Source organism: Eptatretus burgeri, chromosome 17, assembly GCF_056783735.1.
Source record: "Eptatretus burgeri isolate ZD-2024b chromosome 17, Ebu_testis_v1, whole genome shotgun sequence".
In the NCBI taxonomy this organism is placed as follows: Eukaryota; Metazoa; Chordata; class Myxini; order Myxiniformes; family Myxinidae; genus Eptatretus; species Eptatretus burgeri.
In genome coordinates this window covers 6537956-6554475 of record NC_140977.1, presented here as the reverse complement: position 1 = coordinate 6554475, position 16520 = coordinate 6537956, and the positions used below count along the sequence as shown (strand labels likewise).

At 46.7% G+C, this 16520-nt stretch overlaps 1 protein-coding gene and 1 long non-coding RNA gene across 3 annotated transcripts in view; one reads left to right on the top strand and one right to left on the bottom strand.

Moving 5' to 3' along the window:
• LOC147009179 (uncharacterized) overlaps positions 1-7493 on the top strand; it is a 52468-nt gene extending 44975 nt beyond the window's left edge. For both annotated transcript variants that reach the window (XR_015053013.1, XR_015053012.1), the window contains exons 4-5: positions 4979-5122; positions 5391-7493. This is a non-coding gene — a long non-coding RNA (uncharacterized LOC147009179). The remainder of the gene's footprint in view (positions 1-4978; positions 5123-5390) is intronic.
• The window catches only part of LOC147009178 (uncharacterized), a 68223-nt gene that overhangs the window by 20805 nt on the left and 30898 nt on the right, over positions 1-16520 (bottom strand). The window lies entirely within an intron of this gene.

Sequence of the window (16520 nt, the reverse complement as noted above, 5' to 3'; positions counted from 1 at the left end):
TTCAGAGTTGCTACAACAAGCCTGTGGTTGGTCTTGAGGAACTGAGCACTCCGGTTGACCCTGCAGCTCTGAATCATCCTCCAGTGACCATCAACGAGGACATGGTCAATCTCATTTGCCACACCACCAGCGTTGGAATACCAAGTCCAGCGATGAGCCTGTGGGCACTGAAACCATGAGCCAGCCACACTAAGTCCATGACTTCTTGCAAAGTAAAGGAACGTAATGCTATTCTGGTTCACAGTTCCAGACCCATGGCGACCATCCATCCATCCATTGGGACCATACTCTGTTCAGAGCGTTGGTGCTGCCAAAGCAGTCTCCTTGGCTATTGGGCACAATCCTGGACGGGTCGCCACTCCGACACAGGAAACCAGCATGCTGGCACTCATTTTTCCAACCTCTGAAGGATGACAGGCAGTGTCAACCCCACCTGGTCCTTCGTCATGGGAGATCCCAATGATTTTGAGGGCCTTGCATTCCATGGGATCAACAAGGGCAAGACATGAGACTTTACCCAAAGGGGAGAGCAGTTCTGTGAATGAAGCCTTTGTAGATTGGCCAATGAAACACCTTGTATGATGAAGGATGCTCAGTTGTCGGCTGGCTTTGGAAGCCAACTTTGAAAGGTGGTTTGCCAAATAAAATTCATGACTGACCCAGGAGTTTGAGTGACTGAACTTCCCCAACAGGGTTGATAAGAAAGCAGAAGGGAGGTTGTGCCAGATGGTCCTTTTGGGGAGAGAAATGGTGAGAGTGTGAGATTTTTCAAGGTTAAAAGACATATTCCAAGTGTTTGACCAGCTGGTGATTTTGCCAAGGTCTGAAATGATGGAAAAGGCTGCAGCCTGTCTGTATGAGGAATGTCACAGTAGACATTAGAGTCATCAGCAAATAGATAAAGGGGATTTTCCAGTCAGAGAGATTACTAATGAAGATCAGGAATAGGACTGGGCCCAGAACACTGCAGGGATGAAAGGATTCCATGAGAGAAACATGGCTACGAGAGTAGAGGAAGTCAGGAAGCCATGTGTGGAGTTGAGCTTGGATGCCATAGGTAGTGCTTGGAGAGTAAGGCAGGATGCAGATTTATCAAAAGCTCGAGATATGTCTGGCAAGACCACCCTGATCACATGTCTGACATTGAGGCCCTCTATGTATTGTTGGGTGAGTCGAAGCAGAAGAAAATGAAGGATTTCATATCACTTGCAATTATGGATTCCATAACCTTGCTGATGATTGGAAGCAAGCTGATTGGTTTGTGGTTGAGGGAATCAGTTTTTTGCACCTTTTTAATGTAATGCTGCGATGTTGGCAGATTTCCAAGCACATGGAAGATGACCAAGGGCAAATGACAGGGTGAAAAGGGCAGAGAGAGGATGTGCAAGAGCAGCAGAACAGGTTTGTGGGACTCGTGAGCTGACGCTGTCCGGTCCAGTAGCAGAGTTAGAGTCGATTGTTGTCAGAAACTTGTCCACCTTCTGATGTGCAAAACAGTTGGGTGTGACTGGGATGGATGGGTACAGAGAGTGAGGGGTTGGGGACACAATATTTGGAAGCAAACACAGAATTGAGGCACTCAGCCTTCTCACAAGCAGCTGGTGATGCCTTTTGAAGTGAGGGAAGGGATGGAGGGTGGGGGAGTTGGGGTGGGGGCATACACCAGAGACTGACATAACAAGGAGCCACCAGGTTTTAGAGGAGGGTGCAGGTTTGACAGTTCAGCCTTAAGGTTGCCAAGATGTTACTCTCTGACTTTCCGTAGAATGGAGACAGACTTGCTCTGGACTTTGTGGAATGATCTGAGGTTGCCTTTGGTTGGATTTGCCTTCCAGGAAGAGAAGGCTCGTTGTTTGAAAGCAATTGCCTCACCACAGGATTCTGTGTACAAGTGGTGAGAGGATAGGTATGATAACTGCAGATGAGATGAGATAGATGTGGACATCAGGGAAAGCAAGCTTGTGTGGAAGGATTCTCAGGAAGTAGTAATATCAGGAGGTGGAACTGAAGGACCTGTCTTGACATGAGAGGGCAGCTTACAGTCCCTGCCAGTCAGCTTGGGTGAACTGCCAGTCTCTTCGGCACTCTGACCCTCGCCAGAGAGATGTTGACTCTCACAAGCACATGAACAGATGAAACTATTGGGGCAGAAGAGGGACAGGAGACTCATGGATCACATTTGGGGGAAAATTCGTCATCATCAAGTCCAGAAGGGAGGACGAATCAAAGGAAGAAATCAGGGTTGGAAAGGTCATTGATTGGGTCAGGTCAGGTCAGGTATGGGAGCATGTGCCAGAACAGCGTGTCGCTGCGTCCACTTTCCACCGGTACTCCAGGGGCCTCCGTCTGGCCATCCCCCAGGCAGATGCCTGGCCCATCCCCATCTCCTTGAGATGCCGATCAACCTGCTGCAACCACGAGGCACGTGGTCGGCCCACTGGCCTCCTCCACTCATGAGACTCCCTCGCTGAGAGAATCTGGTGAGCAGGATCAGCGTCAGGAAAACGAGCCACACATCCATACAGCTGCAACTGACGCTCACGGACTATGCAGGTAACAAATCTCATCCGAGTCTCTCTCAACAACCGCTCGTTGGACACAAAATCCGACCAGCAAGAGCCAAGGATTCTCCGAAGAGACCCGGTACCAAAGGCGTTAAGTCTCCGTCTCAGATCCTTGGTCAGGGTCCAAGTCTCGCATCCACAGAGCAAGACTGGAAGCACCAAGGACCTGAAGACTCGGACTTTCGTCCTCCCACACAGGTACCGGCAGCGCCACACCCCATGATCCTGTGAATCCATGACTTCCCATGCCCGACCCAGACGTCTATTGACCTCTGACTCACAGCCAGCAGAGACATGAATATCACTGCCAAGGTAAGTGGATCTCTCCAAGACCTCAACATCCTCATCACAAACAGACACAGACAGGACAGCAGCATCCAAGATGTCATTGAAAGCCTGGATCTTAGTTTTGACCCAAGAAACCCGTAATCCCAGTGGCTCCGACTCCTCATTCAGCACCTCGAGGGCCCCCAAAAGGATATCTAAAGTCTCAGCAAAGATGACTGCATCATCTGCGAAATCAAGGTCCGAGATCTTGACATTCCCAAACGATGCACGCAGCTTGATCTCTCCGACATCCTCCCCAGAATCCAGTCCATACAAGTGCTGAAAAGTGTGGGGGCCAGTACACACCCCTGACGAACTCCAGTAACAACTGGAAATAAGTCAGAGATGGTACCACCACATTTCACAGCACTCTCAGTACCAGAGTAGAGTTCAGACATCAGATCGATCAGTTTTGGTGGCACCCCACGAAGACCAAGAATCCTCCAGAGGACTTTGATTTATTAGAGTAATATCATCCCGATTCACTGAATCGAACGCTTTACAGAAATCAACATAGGCTGCAAGCAGCCCCTGACGAAACTCTCATCTGTGTTCGGTGAGGACCCGAAGAGCAAGGATACGGTCAATCGTTGACCTCTTTGGTGTAAAGCCTGACTGCTCTGGACACTGGTGCTCAAGCAGATGGTGACGAACCCTATCAAGAATTATCCGAGCAAAGACCTTGCCCGGCACTGAGAGCAGCGTAACCCCTCGGTAGTTGTTGCAGTCTTGGCGATCACTTTTCACTTTCCCTTTCCATTGATTGGGTGATCCCCATATTTACATATCACACCTGATTTTGTGCCTTACCGCTAACAAGCAACCACTCTGGACAATATAAACATCAGTCAGAGTGATTGTCCAAGAGGATTGTTGAGGAATTGGAGTCCCTTTAAGTTGACAGAGCCGCACCACAGGTCCCAACTCGATCATGTCAAAATTAACAACTAAAAGGCAAATAAAATCTATTTTATAAAATGGAAATCTGTAATTTTGTTTGCTCTCCAAACAGGAAGTCAATGTGGTGAGTGGATGTTCAGAGTGCACCTGAAAGCATCTAAAATCCCCAACTGTCTAGGGACCTTAAGCGGACCCCAGACCACACTCTTCGCGGATTCATGCTCACAGTATCTGGGAGAGTACGCAAACATTCCCTTGATTTGTGTACCCACCCCCCCCTCCACCCACACTTTCAAAAAATCGTGGATCCGCCCCTGCACATGTGTACGTGCACATGCACCAAACACACACACACATACAAACCAAGTTGGATACTTTGAGACCTGGGAGTGTTCCACCTTATGAAACTTGCATATGGAGATGACAACCAACAACAGCACACACACACACACACACACACACACACACACACACACACACACACACACACACACACACACACACACACACACACACACACACACACACACAAACACGTGTTATACTTTTACTTGGAGTTTTTGATCATCGTGAGTCGTTCGTTGAACATTTGAAACGCTCCTCGTCCATGTACGTGTCTGGAAGGGATCAAATGGAGGATCATGTGACATCTACCCCCGATAATTCATCCCAAGCCCACCTCCTTTAAATTCCCTGCTTTCCTTCCTGAAAGTCCCTGCAATGTCCATCTTCTAATTCCCCATGTTTCCCGTCCCATCCCTCTCCCTTCCACAGATCTCCTAATGTCTCTGTTCCCCACCGTTTTGTCCTCCCCTCTTGTCTCATGCCCCCATTGCTGTGTGCGTTGTGTGTTAGCTCTCACATGAGCCTCGACAAGGTATACAATATAAAATAAAAAAATCTCCCGGGGGAAAATCAAGTATCTGTACAACACATGTACCATGTCATGTTTTATGAGATCGCCCACCATACAGTTTTACCATGTTCTCATAAAATACATCTCCTATATGTTTACATGTGACGTCATCTGTAAACCGCAACTCGTAAGTGTGTAACAATGATATCTCATGATGTCCTTGTTTTTTTCATGTGAAAGTCATAACCTACATGTTACACTTACCTTTGAGCCACCGAGTGCGGGTTCCATTTCCGACCCGACTACAAACTCCCGTCCTGGTGTTTTGCAGACATGGCGTTGAATCGATGATAGCGCCCTGTGTTCTGAGGGACGTTGAGCCAGAGACCGTTGTCCTCCAGCATCAGTTGCCAACTGGACGTTAAAGACCCCACGGTGGATGTTGCTGCCCTGAGTCGCTTGCCAGATTCTACCTGTGAGTGAGAGTGCAGGAGGTAATAGGTAATGGCGACTCCTTCTCCTAATCTCCTATATTGTTATGGAGGGGAAAAATGAGGAAGGAAAATTTAGATTCTCCCTCCATCACTTTTAATGGAGTTATCTATTTATTATGTACGTGAAATTGGTGGAACTTTTGCTTCTCCGCCATCCAAAAATGATATGACGTTTAAAGCCTGGTGTTTGTGTTGTAATAGGATGCTGGAGGTCCTTCATTTACTTATTTCCCACGGTTTGACCCACAGGAAATGGAGAAAACGCACGTTTTCATCCTGTAGTTTGCAAAGGATGCTCAATATTTGCGGAGAGAGGTGCGACCCCGCTATCTGTAAGAGCTGTGGCTTCGAGCTGGAGGTGGCTGTCGATCATTTTCAAAAACAACTTGTCACTGAAGGTTGTTCAAGGCCAGCAATGCATCAGGAAGGTGGGAGTTGCAGCGTCCATCATGATGGGACATGCTCGTCACGTGAGCATGAACCGACCGAGGATTCCATTTGTAAAACGTCTTGCACTGAGGTCACATTTCGGGGGGGGGGGGGGGGGAAACTCAGTGGATTTGGCAAAACCTCCCACTCCTGGACTCCAAAGGGTCGTTTTACATGATATTTTACATGATACAGGAGTATTATGGGATCATGGAGGAGCAGAACGACAAGAGGCATTGGATTAACAGAGAAGATGGGGGAAAAAATGGGGGGGGGGGCAAGGGAACGATACAAATGGATGCACTCTAGATGGAAAATTGCAGTGAAGGGTGGGACCATGGTCTCAGCGGGTGTCGTCATTGGCAGTCTGCGGTGCATTCGAAATCCTATAGGGAAGACGTTGGGACAACTGACTGATGAAGATGGTTACACAGGTGAGGAAAGAGGGGGTACTGGGACAACTGACTGATGAAGATGGTTACACAGGTGAGGAAAGAGGGGGTACTGGGACAACTGACTGATGAAGATGGTTACACGGGTGAGGAAAGAGGGGGTACTGGGACAACTGACTGATGGTTACACAGGTGAGGAAAGAGTGGGTACTGGGACAGCTGACTGATGAAGATGGTTACACAGGTGAAGAAAGAGGGGGTACTGGGACAACTTACTGATGAAGATGGTGACACAGGTGAGGAAAGAGGGGGGTACTGGGACAACTGACTGATGAAGATGGTGACACAGGTGAGGAAAGAGGGGGTACTGGGACAACTAACTGATGAAGATGGTGACACAGGTGAGGAAAGAGGGGGTACTAGGACAACTGACTGATGAAGATGGTTACACGGGTGAGGAAAGAGGGGGGTACTGAGACAACTGACTGATGAAGATGGTGACACAGGTGAGGAAAGAGGGGGTACTGGGACAACTAACTGATGAAGATGGTTACACAGGTGAGGAAAGAGGGGGTACTGGGACAACTAACTGATGAAGATGGTTACACAGGTGAGGAAAGAGGGGGTACTGGGACAACTAACTGATGAAGATGGTTACTCATGTGGGAACAGAGGGGTACTGTATCTAATAGAATGGAGGTTACTGTTGAATTTAAACTTCGGGAGGATAACAAGGAAAGAGGTCTTGAAGAACGTCTGTCACCTGGACGGAGAGGTGAGAGGGAGCAAGACCATAATATAGAGCTAGTCAATTAAATGTAAGTGCTGCCTTGTCAGAATAAACATGGTTTACATCAGAAGAGACACTCATTGTGTAATTTAGGTCTAATATGGTCACACAACACCATGTGATGTCCTCTCTATTTACTGTTTGTACCTTGCGTAACTACTCACCATGTCAGAGTGGCGACCTGACCAGGATTGTAAGCATTGCCAAAGAAACAGCTTCGGCCAAACCGATGCTCTGGAAATATCGTGATGCACGAGACAGAAACCACGCGCTTCAGCAGGAGTACATCGACATGGTGGTACTGGATCACCAGAGGTAGCTCAAAGTTTCCATCCTTCCTGGATTTTGGCCTTTGTTGAATAAGCAGTGAATTCCACTTTCACCAACTTGATCATGAACCCATGTAAAGCTGGCTATCCCACTTATAATGTGGAAGTGTAAAACTCGTGGTACCTTGTCGAGGAAGGAACAGCAGTCACTCAGCATCCTGACGAAGTCTAAGGTTGACCACTTTGACTCGGAATGACTCCTCCAGCTGGACTTGGGAAAGTTTTTCTTTTTTATAAGTGTACGAAACTTCACAGTCTCGACATTTACTCGGAGCAAACAACGCCGCCAAACCACATCAGCTGGACCTCTACCGAAGGTTTCCAGTCTAGCTCTGGCCTTGACTTCCTCCATGTCCGAGCTCCTCCTGCACTCCAGTTCCTCCAAGATGGACGAGTTCTTCCAGTAAACCCCACCCGGTTAAACTCCCAAAACCAGGTTCGCTGCACATCGCACCCTTCAACTCTTGTGTTCTTCTCCTCTCTGTGGAACTTCCTTCCTGAGGCTGTTCCAGCCTACTCTTCCCTCCGGGGTAAAACTCAACTGCAGGCGGTGCATCCCCCATCCCAACCTGTGAAATTTTCTGGCCCCATGAACCTTCCCTAATAGAACACTCATACTTACAGCAAGGTCCCTGTGTTTCCTCCCAGACTTCTCTCCCCCCCCCACCCCCACTCTCTCTCTCTGTCTGTCTGTCTGTCTGTCTGTCTGTCTCTGTCTGTCTGTCTGTCTGTCTGTGTCTCTCTCTCTCTGTCTGTCTCTGTCTCTCTCTCTCTCCCTCTGCCTGTCTCTCTCTCTCTCTGTCTCTCTCTCTGTCTCTCTCTCTCTCTCTCTCTCTCTCTCTCTCTCTCTCTCTCTCTCTCTCTCTCTCTCTCTCTCTCTCTCTCTCTCTCTCTCTCTCTCTCTCTCTCTCTCTCTCTCTCTCTCTCTCTGTCTCTCTGTCTCTCTGTCTCTCTGTCTCTCTGTCTCTCTGTCTCTCTGTCTCTCTGTCTCTCTGTCTCTCTGTCTCTCTGTCTCTCTGTCTCTCTGTCTCTCTTTCTCTCTTTCTCTCTTTCTCTCTGTCTCTCTCTCTCTCTCTCTCTCTCTCTCTCTCTCTCTCTCTCTCTCTCTCTCTCTCTCTCTCTCTCTCTCTGTGTCTCACTCTCTCTCTGCCTCTCCCCCCCCCTCAGTTTCTGTTTGGTCATGCCCTTGCTTGTTGTGTCCAACTGTTTAAACTGTTAAATTTAAATGAAATAAATATTTTAAAGATTGTAGAAAAAAAAAAAAAAACATTCTGAGGTTTACCGCCATTGATGCGGCATCTTTTCCACCACCTTGTCGAACAGTTACATTAGTTATTTGTGTCCTTTATGACGTCCTAAAAAAGCCGAAGTTTCCTGTTTGGGATGATTATATGTTTTGTTTCACTGCCAGACAGGTAGGCAGTGAAAAAAAAAAATGAACTCGCTCATCTCCGCACGTCTGCGATAGGGACAAATTCAGAGCCAAAGTCCTGTTAAACGACAGATTGGTTTTCGATTCGTGTTCAAAATAAAATATTTAATTCAAATCAAACTGTTCCTCCATCATCAACTAACGTTTATGGAGGGACAGACGCAGCCAATGTGAACCAACTGCATAAACCCGCTTTTCGGTTCGCGTGCGCGGGGTAATAAATAAGTAAGTAAATAAATAAGTCCAAATGGAGATCCATTAAACCCCACACAACGCCACACAATCGTTTATACCCCCCCCCCATCCACTTTCTCAACAATCCTCTGGAAGAAGTCCTTTCTTTCAAGCTTGTGGGTCTCACTATCTGCCATGACCTTTCCTGGGAAAGCCACATTTCAAACCTCGCCTCCAAAGCCAGTCGCCGACTGGGAATCCTCTGTCGTGCAAAGTCCTTCCTCGGCCCACCTGAGCTCCTGACCACTTACAAAGCTTTTGTCCGCAGCCTGATGGAGTACTGCTCTCCCCTCTGGGCTGGTGCTCCTGCCTCCCACCTTTCTCGGCTTCACGCTGTAGAAACCAAGGCATTTCGGATCATTGGAATCTCCCGCAATGAGGCTGAGTCTTTGGGTCTCTCACTCTCTCACCGCAGGTTGGTCTATGGTCTTTCTGTCTTCTACCGACTCCTCTCCAGCCTCGCCCCCTGCTCTCTCTGCGATTTGTCCCCACCACATCTCCACAGGGTACTCAAGGTCCGCCAACAACCCCCTTCTGGTAAAACTACCAAAACCACGAATCACTGCTCACCTTCACTCTTTCATTCCTCTTTTTCCCTCCTTTGGAATAAACTCCCTCACTCTGTTCAATCCCATTCTTCCCTCCAGGCTTTCAAAACAGCTGTTCACCACCACCGCTTATCATCCCCCATCCAAATCCTCGATCTTTTCTACCTCCGTTAATCCACCCAAGCCCACCTCCTTCAAATTCCCTGCTTTCCTTCCTGAAAGTCCCTGTAATGTCCATCTTCTATTCCCCATGTTCCCCATCCCATCCCTCTCCCTTCCACAGATCTCCTAATATCTCTGTTCCCCACTGTTTTGTCCTTCCCACTCCCTCCCCTCTTGTCTCATGCCCCCTTGCTGTGCGTTGTGTGTTAGCTCTCACACGAGCCTCGACAAGGTATACAAAAAAACCCCAAAAACGCCAAAACCAAGACGAGTTGAGTTGGAAGAGACTCACCCAGACTCGATCACTTCCTCAACCAGCCTGGTGTTGGCTTAGTGGTTAGGGTGGCTGGCTTGGGATTTTAGGATCCTGAGTTTGAGTCCTTGTTGTCCGTCAAATAACACCAGGTAGGGTTGACTGAGGCTGGTAAAATGAGTACCAGCTTCCTGGAAACAGGGGCAGTGGTGCAGCTTCAATCGCAGCAATGATGCAACCAACACTCACAGGCTGCATATGAAACTGGAATGGCACTCACTGGAGTGCCTCCATCAGGATGAACAGGTTACGTGTTGTATCCACTGATAGGCTGGATATGGATTCGGACATGAACCAAAATCGAATCGGTTTGTTCTTGCAGCCGAACCATCCTGTCCCCCTCGGTTTGTCATAACTCGTCTACAACTTTTTGAGATATCGTGTTCTACGGTATCGTGGTTTTGGTCCTATCTCTCAATGGTGAAGAATCACTGAAAAAAATTATCGGATCCGGATTCGGATCTTCACCAAAATCGAATCATTTGGTCCTTGTCACGCACCAAACCTTTCCACCAAATTTCGTCCAAATCCGCCAATAGTTTTTTGAGATATCCTGTTCACAGACAGACAGGGGTGAAAACATAACGTCCGTTCACCTTCGGTAGCAGAGGTAATAATAATAATAATAATAATAATAATAATAATAATAATAATAATAATAGTAATAATCATCAATTTAAATAATTTAATTTTAATTATCCTATTAACATATTCTATCCACAGAATTACATTCCACTTCCTAGATCATAACCATGAAAAAAAAAAAAGACTCGAATATCAACAAATACGAACCTCGTTAACCGTTCATCCCGGGCTCAGCACGAGCTTGTCCATCCAAGGGGTCGTGGACATCCTTTAGACAGCACAAGGACATTGATTGGAAGACACCGTTGTACCTTGATGTAAATTTTGAGGACACCGAATAGTAGATCATAGATCGATTTGTGGGATTTCAGTCTGCGACGTCAAACATCTCAAAAGCAAAGTGCTCAGAAGGCAGCAGCAAAAGAGTTTACGAGGTCGTTCAAAAACTACTGAGAACGAGATGCTCACAATAGTCCAAGAGGAGGAAAACGTTTGTTTTTGTCTGATGTACAAGTTTATTTAATTATTTATCAAAGAAAAGATACATCTTTTATTCATTTATTTATCTATTTACGTATTCATACGGACCGGGCGACTTGCGTCTTGGGGTTCGCCATCCTCCTCATGTCGGGCCACCATCCCTCAGCCCTTTCGAAAGAAGTAGGCCATTTTGGACCTGTGCCATCATGGGGAATCCCTAAATTGTTCCCTTCTGATTCTTGGCTTCAAGAGTACCTCTGGAAGTACTCTGGAGATCGAGATATCTCCATGAGACCAGCTGGGTTGCCAGCTCATCGTATCCTCCAAAGATGGTGTGCTCTGGTTAGGCAGCAACAACTGCCTGTGGAACGTCCAGCTCTGTAATAGGTTCATGCTAACATTGCACAGGTGACACCTTGATGTGACGGTATGATTAGCTCTTACTCCTTTGAGCTCTCTAGTCTGGGTTCGATCCCCGACACGACTTATGGAGGGCATCGCATGAATCAGAGGGAACATTCAAATGGGTGTCCCATCTGCTGGACCTCAAAGATTCCATGGTCTCTTTACCAAGAGCAGGCCATTGTGTGCTCTCTCACCAAATTCACGGAAACGATAACCCCTGGAAAAGGCAATGGCAATCCTCCAAATGTATTCCTTGCCACAAGGATCCTTTGATATCGTGGCGATACTCAAGGACGAGTCCAGACGGTCCACCGGAATGGTGTCTCGTGCCCCACAAGGATTTCAAGTGAAACATCTTGTTCATGATCTTAAGGTGAGACTTAAGTAAGTCTCACCTTAAGTCTTGTAGACATGCCAAAGCACAGTCATAAAGGTCTATTCTCATGGATGTTTAAGGCCCACAAACAGCCGGCTAGACCATCTCCTTCGGACAGGGTGCTTCCTGATGCGGCGCTACCTGGTGGCATTGCACCTTGCCAATCCGCCAGGATGCGTTTGAATGGGATTTGATTGGAGTGGGAATTAAATCCGGAATGGGACAGCTCGGAGGGTGAGTAGTACTGAGTACGGTGTCCCTTTATCGTGTGATCATCTCCAGACCGTTGGACCTGGCAGTAACAAGGAGTGAGCGGTGTGACCTGCTGCATCTCCCCAGCTCATCGTCTTTAGGGTCTCTGGGCCAAGTGACTGTGAACAAAGACCTATCATGGTACTGGGGGGGGGGGGGTTGAGAACGACACTGCGCATTAGGGTCTTGGTTTTGAGGGTATACGTAGTCTAGTGATAGGTTAAAGTTATAAACATGGAAAAGGCTAACATGGAAATCAAGATGACGTATTGACACATCCTCGGGGACTTGAACTATTAAAACGATTTTCGGGTTTTATTTATTTTTCATTGTTTTGTCTCATTCATCATCATAAACTTAGTTATTCGAATCCAGATCCAGCTATAAACCGTCATCCCAGTGTTTCACAAGCCTTCTACTGATTCATCAATGTGTGTGTCATCCCTTGGATGAACGTTAAACGGCCGTCCTCTCTGCCAGCATTCATTGGTGGACATTAATGATCCCACGGTGTCCTTCGTGAAGAGTAGGTGAATTAACGCCGGTACCATGACCAAATTACAAATTCCTGCCATGACTTGCTGTGTTGGAGTGGTGACATGGCGATGATTGTAACCCTAGTCATCGTAGCTGCGCCGGCAGCACCGCTATAGAGCATGGCCCGTGCCTGCACCCTCGCCCGTGCCTGCATCCTCGACCCTTGCCAGCTGCACACACTCACCACTGCCTCCACTTGCCACACACCGCTGCCTCCAACTCACAATACACCACTGCCTCCACTCGCTACACTCTGTTCATTGTCCATGTGGCCGCGACACAAAGCAGGTCCTCCATTGATATATGGTCCACATATGCATCATTTATAAAATACGTATGGAGACGTAACATTTAGAAATACATACACTACAAAAGGGGGTTCTTCTCCTTGCCCTCCATGACGTTGCAATATTTTGTATATTCTGCCTTCTCAATTAAATTTGCATCAATGTTGAATACATCTCTTACAAAATGTGTTGAAGTCCGAATTTGTAAAGATCTTAATCAATCTTGAGATCATAAAAGTGTGTTGTGACGAGAATAAAGGGGTATGAACGAAGGCGACCCCTTACCTCAGGTTTCCCCTTCTTCATTCAGTGCATTACAGTCTCGGAATGACTCGGATTGAGATGTTTCCATGAGTCTTGGAATGACTCGGAATGAGATATTTCCATGAGTTTCAAAATGACCACATTGAGATATTTTCACGATAATCTGAATGACCCGCATTGAGATATTTCCATGAGTCTCGGAATGATTCACATTGAGATATTTCCATGAGTCGGAATAACTCACAATGAGATATTTCCATGTCTTGGAATGACTCGGATTGAGAGATCTCCATGAATATCGGAATGACTCGGATTGAGATATTTCCATGAGTCTCAGAATGACTCGGATTGAGATATTTCCATGAGTATCGGAATGACTCGGATTGAGATATTTCCATGAGTCTCGGAATGACTCGGATTGAGATATTTCCATGAGTCTCGGAATGACTCGGATTGAGATATTTCCATGAGTCTCGGAATGACTCAGATTAAGATATTTCCATGAGTCTCGGATTGAGATATTTCCATGAGTCTTAGAATGACTCGGATTGAGATATTTCCATGAGTCTCAGAATGACTCGGATTGAAATATTTCCATGAGTTTCGGAATGACTCGGATTGAGATATTTCCATGAGTCTCAGAATGACTCGGATTGAGATATTTAAATGAGTCTCGGAATGACGGATTGAGATATTTCCATGAGTCTCGGAATGACTCGGATTGAGATATTTCCATGAGTCTCGGAATGACTCGGATTGAGATATTTCCATGAGTCTCGGAATGACTCGGATTGAGATATTTCCATGAGTCTCGGAATGACTCAGATTGAGATATTTCCATGAGTCTCGGAATGACTCGGATTGAGATATTTCCATGAGTCTTAGAATGACTCAGATTGAGATATTTCCATGAGTCTCGGAATGACTTGGATTGAGATATTTCCATGAGTCTCAGAATGACTTGGATTGAGATATTTCCATGAGTCTCAGAATGACTCGGATTGAGATATTTAAATGAGTCTCGGAATGACTCGGATTGAGATATTTCCATGAGTCTCGGAATGACTCGGATTGAGATATTTCCATGAGTCTCGGATTGACTCGGATTGAGATATTTCCATGAGTCTCAGAATGACTCGGATTGAGATATTTCCATGAGTCTCGGAATGACTCAGATTGAGATATTTCCATGAGTCTTAGAATGACTCAGATTGAGATATTTCCATGAGTCTCGGAATGACTCAGATTGAGATATTTCCATGAGTCTCAGAATGACTCGGATTGAGATATTTCCATGAGTCTCGGAATGACTCAGATTGAGATATTTCCATGAGTATCGGAATGACTCGGATTGAGATATTTCCATGAGTATCGGAATGACTCGGATTGAGATATTTCCATGAGTCTCGGAATGACTCGGATTGAGATATTTCCATGAGTCTCGGAATGACTCAGATTGAGATATTTCCATGAGTCTCAGAATGACTCGGATTGAGATATTTCCATGAGTCTCGGAATGACTCAGATTGAGATATTTCCATGAGTATCGGAATGACTCGGATTGAGATATTTCCATGAGTATCGGAATGACTCGGATTGAGATATTTCCATGAGTCTCGGAATGACTCGGATTGAGATATTTCCATGAGTCTCGGAATGACTCAGATTGAGATATTTCCATGAGTCTCAGAATGACTCGGATTGAGATATTTCCATGAGTCTCGGAATGACTCAGATTGAGATATTTCCATGAGTCTTAGAATGACTCAGATTGAGATATTTCCATGAGTCTCAGAATGACTTGGATTGAGATATTTCCATGAGTCTCAGAATGACTCGGATTGAGATATTTCCATGAGTCTCAGAATGACTTGGATTGAGATATTTCCATGAGTCTCGGAATGACTCGGATTGAGATATTTCCATGAGTATCGGAATGACTCGGATTGAGATATTTCCATGAGTATCGGAATGACTCGGATTGAGATATTTCCATGAGTATCGGAATGACTCGGATTGAGAGGTCTCCATGAATCTTGAAAAACATCAGACTGCCCCAATCCTGAGGAATTCCCTTTTCCTCATGAAGCGACCACATGGGAACATTGCTGCGATGCAACGTTCCTCGACATTAAGCCGGCCGTCCGACATGCACTTACTTGAGTGTTATAAAATTTTACAATCTCCACAATGAGACACGAATCTGTGTGATGACCTAAACACATTTAAAAAAAAAGAAATGTTCTTGTTACAACGCATATGTCAGTTTGAATCGCGAATCAACTCGACTGTGTCCAAAAATGGAACCCACTAAATAATTCACCCTGACCACGTTCCACAGCCTGTTTGGGGACACGCCATTCCAAAGGGTCACGCTCGTCGTCCTTTGGTTCGAGCGATCCCTCTAGTTCGGGGTCCGTGATGCGGATTCGAGCAAGGTGTCTCCCACACACACACACACCCCGAGTCCTCCATACCTATTAACCAGACTCGTTACCGACTCTGCGCCTCTCATCTCCAAACGTGACACCTGTCGTACGCCTGCGCTCGGACACAGCTGCGGACATTCGCCCGGCAGACGGGCGGCCTTGCTCGGAGAGGATGTTTGACAGGAAAGCTGGTATCATTATGAAACCGTTATTGAGTAGAACGCCCCGTGGAGTCGCCGATTCCCTCGCCTCTTGACATTTTGGCCGAACATTCACTTACCATTAAGCCACGTGCCCTGGCAATCAGCAGAGGCCGCATGCCGTATAAATCATGTATCACTCGGGGGAGGCACCGACGAGCCGTGGAGATGCCATAATTGGTACTGGGTGTCCAGCAATGGCGTCCCTGCAGAAACGCCATGGTGAGAGCCTTGGAGCAGCAGCATCCTAATAACGTCAATGCTGAGTTTTCTGTCCATCCCCGACCCCGTGGGTAAGGGAAATAAGAGGACAAAGGCAATGAAGGACGGATTCGTGGAGTGGACCCGAGACCTCACGGTCCACCACAGGCGAAGCATTGCGAGCGACCATTCTGAACATACAGACAGACATCCATGTTTCACTTATACGAGGTCGGTTCGAACATTGATCCGGACCTTGACAGTATGTAAAAGCTCAACATGCGAAGATGAAGAATTTTTTTGAGCGACTTTGCCTTCGTCGCCATGGTAACCAGGACCCGAAATCACCGATTGTCCGCCATCGTGTGCTGAGAATCAAGATGGCGGCGCAGGGAGCTGAAGATGGTGGAACGCGGAATGAATGATGAAAATGATGGTCGATGAAAACTTCGACCCTGCTGGAATTTACAGACGATTTGCTGCACAGTGTGGCGATGATTGCCTGTCAAGGTTATGTACAACCTTAATTAGAAACGAGTGTCCGGTTCAAATTTGAATCCACCCTCGCACATCTGTCGTGGTCTTGCTGGACCACCGGGCGCGCGGAGACAACCGTTCGGCAATACAACGGGCGCCAGTTATTAATTATAATTCATTAATTTGTTTGAAGAAGGTAATAAACATAAAGGTGTTTCGGAGTTGACCAGTTTAGTGGTTGTGAAGCCGCAAGAATT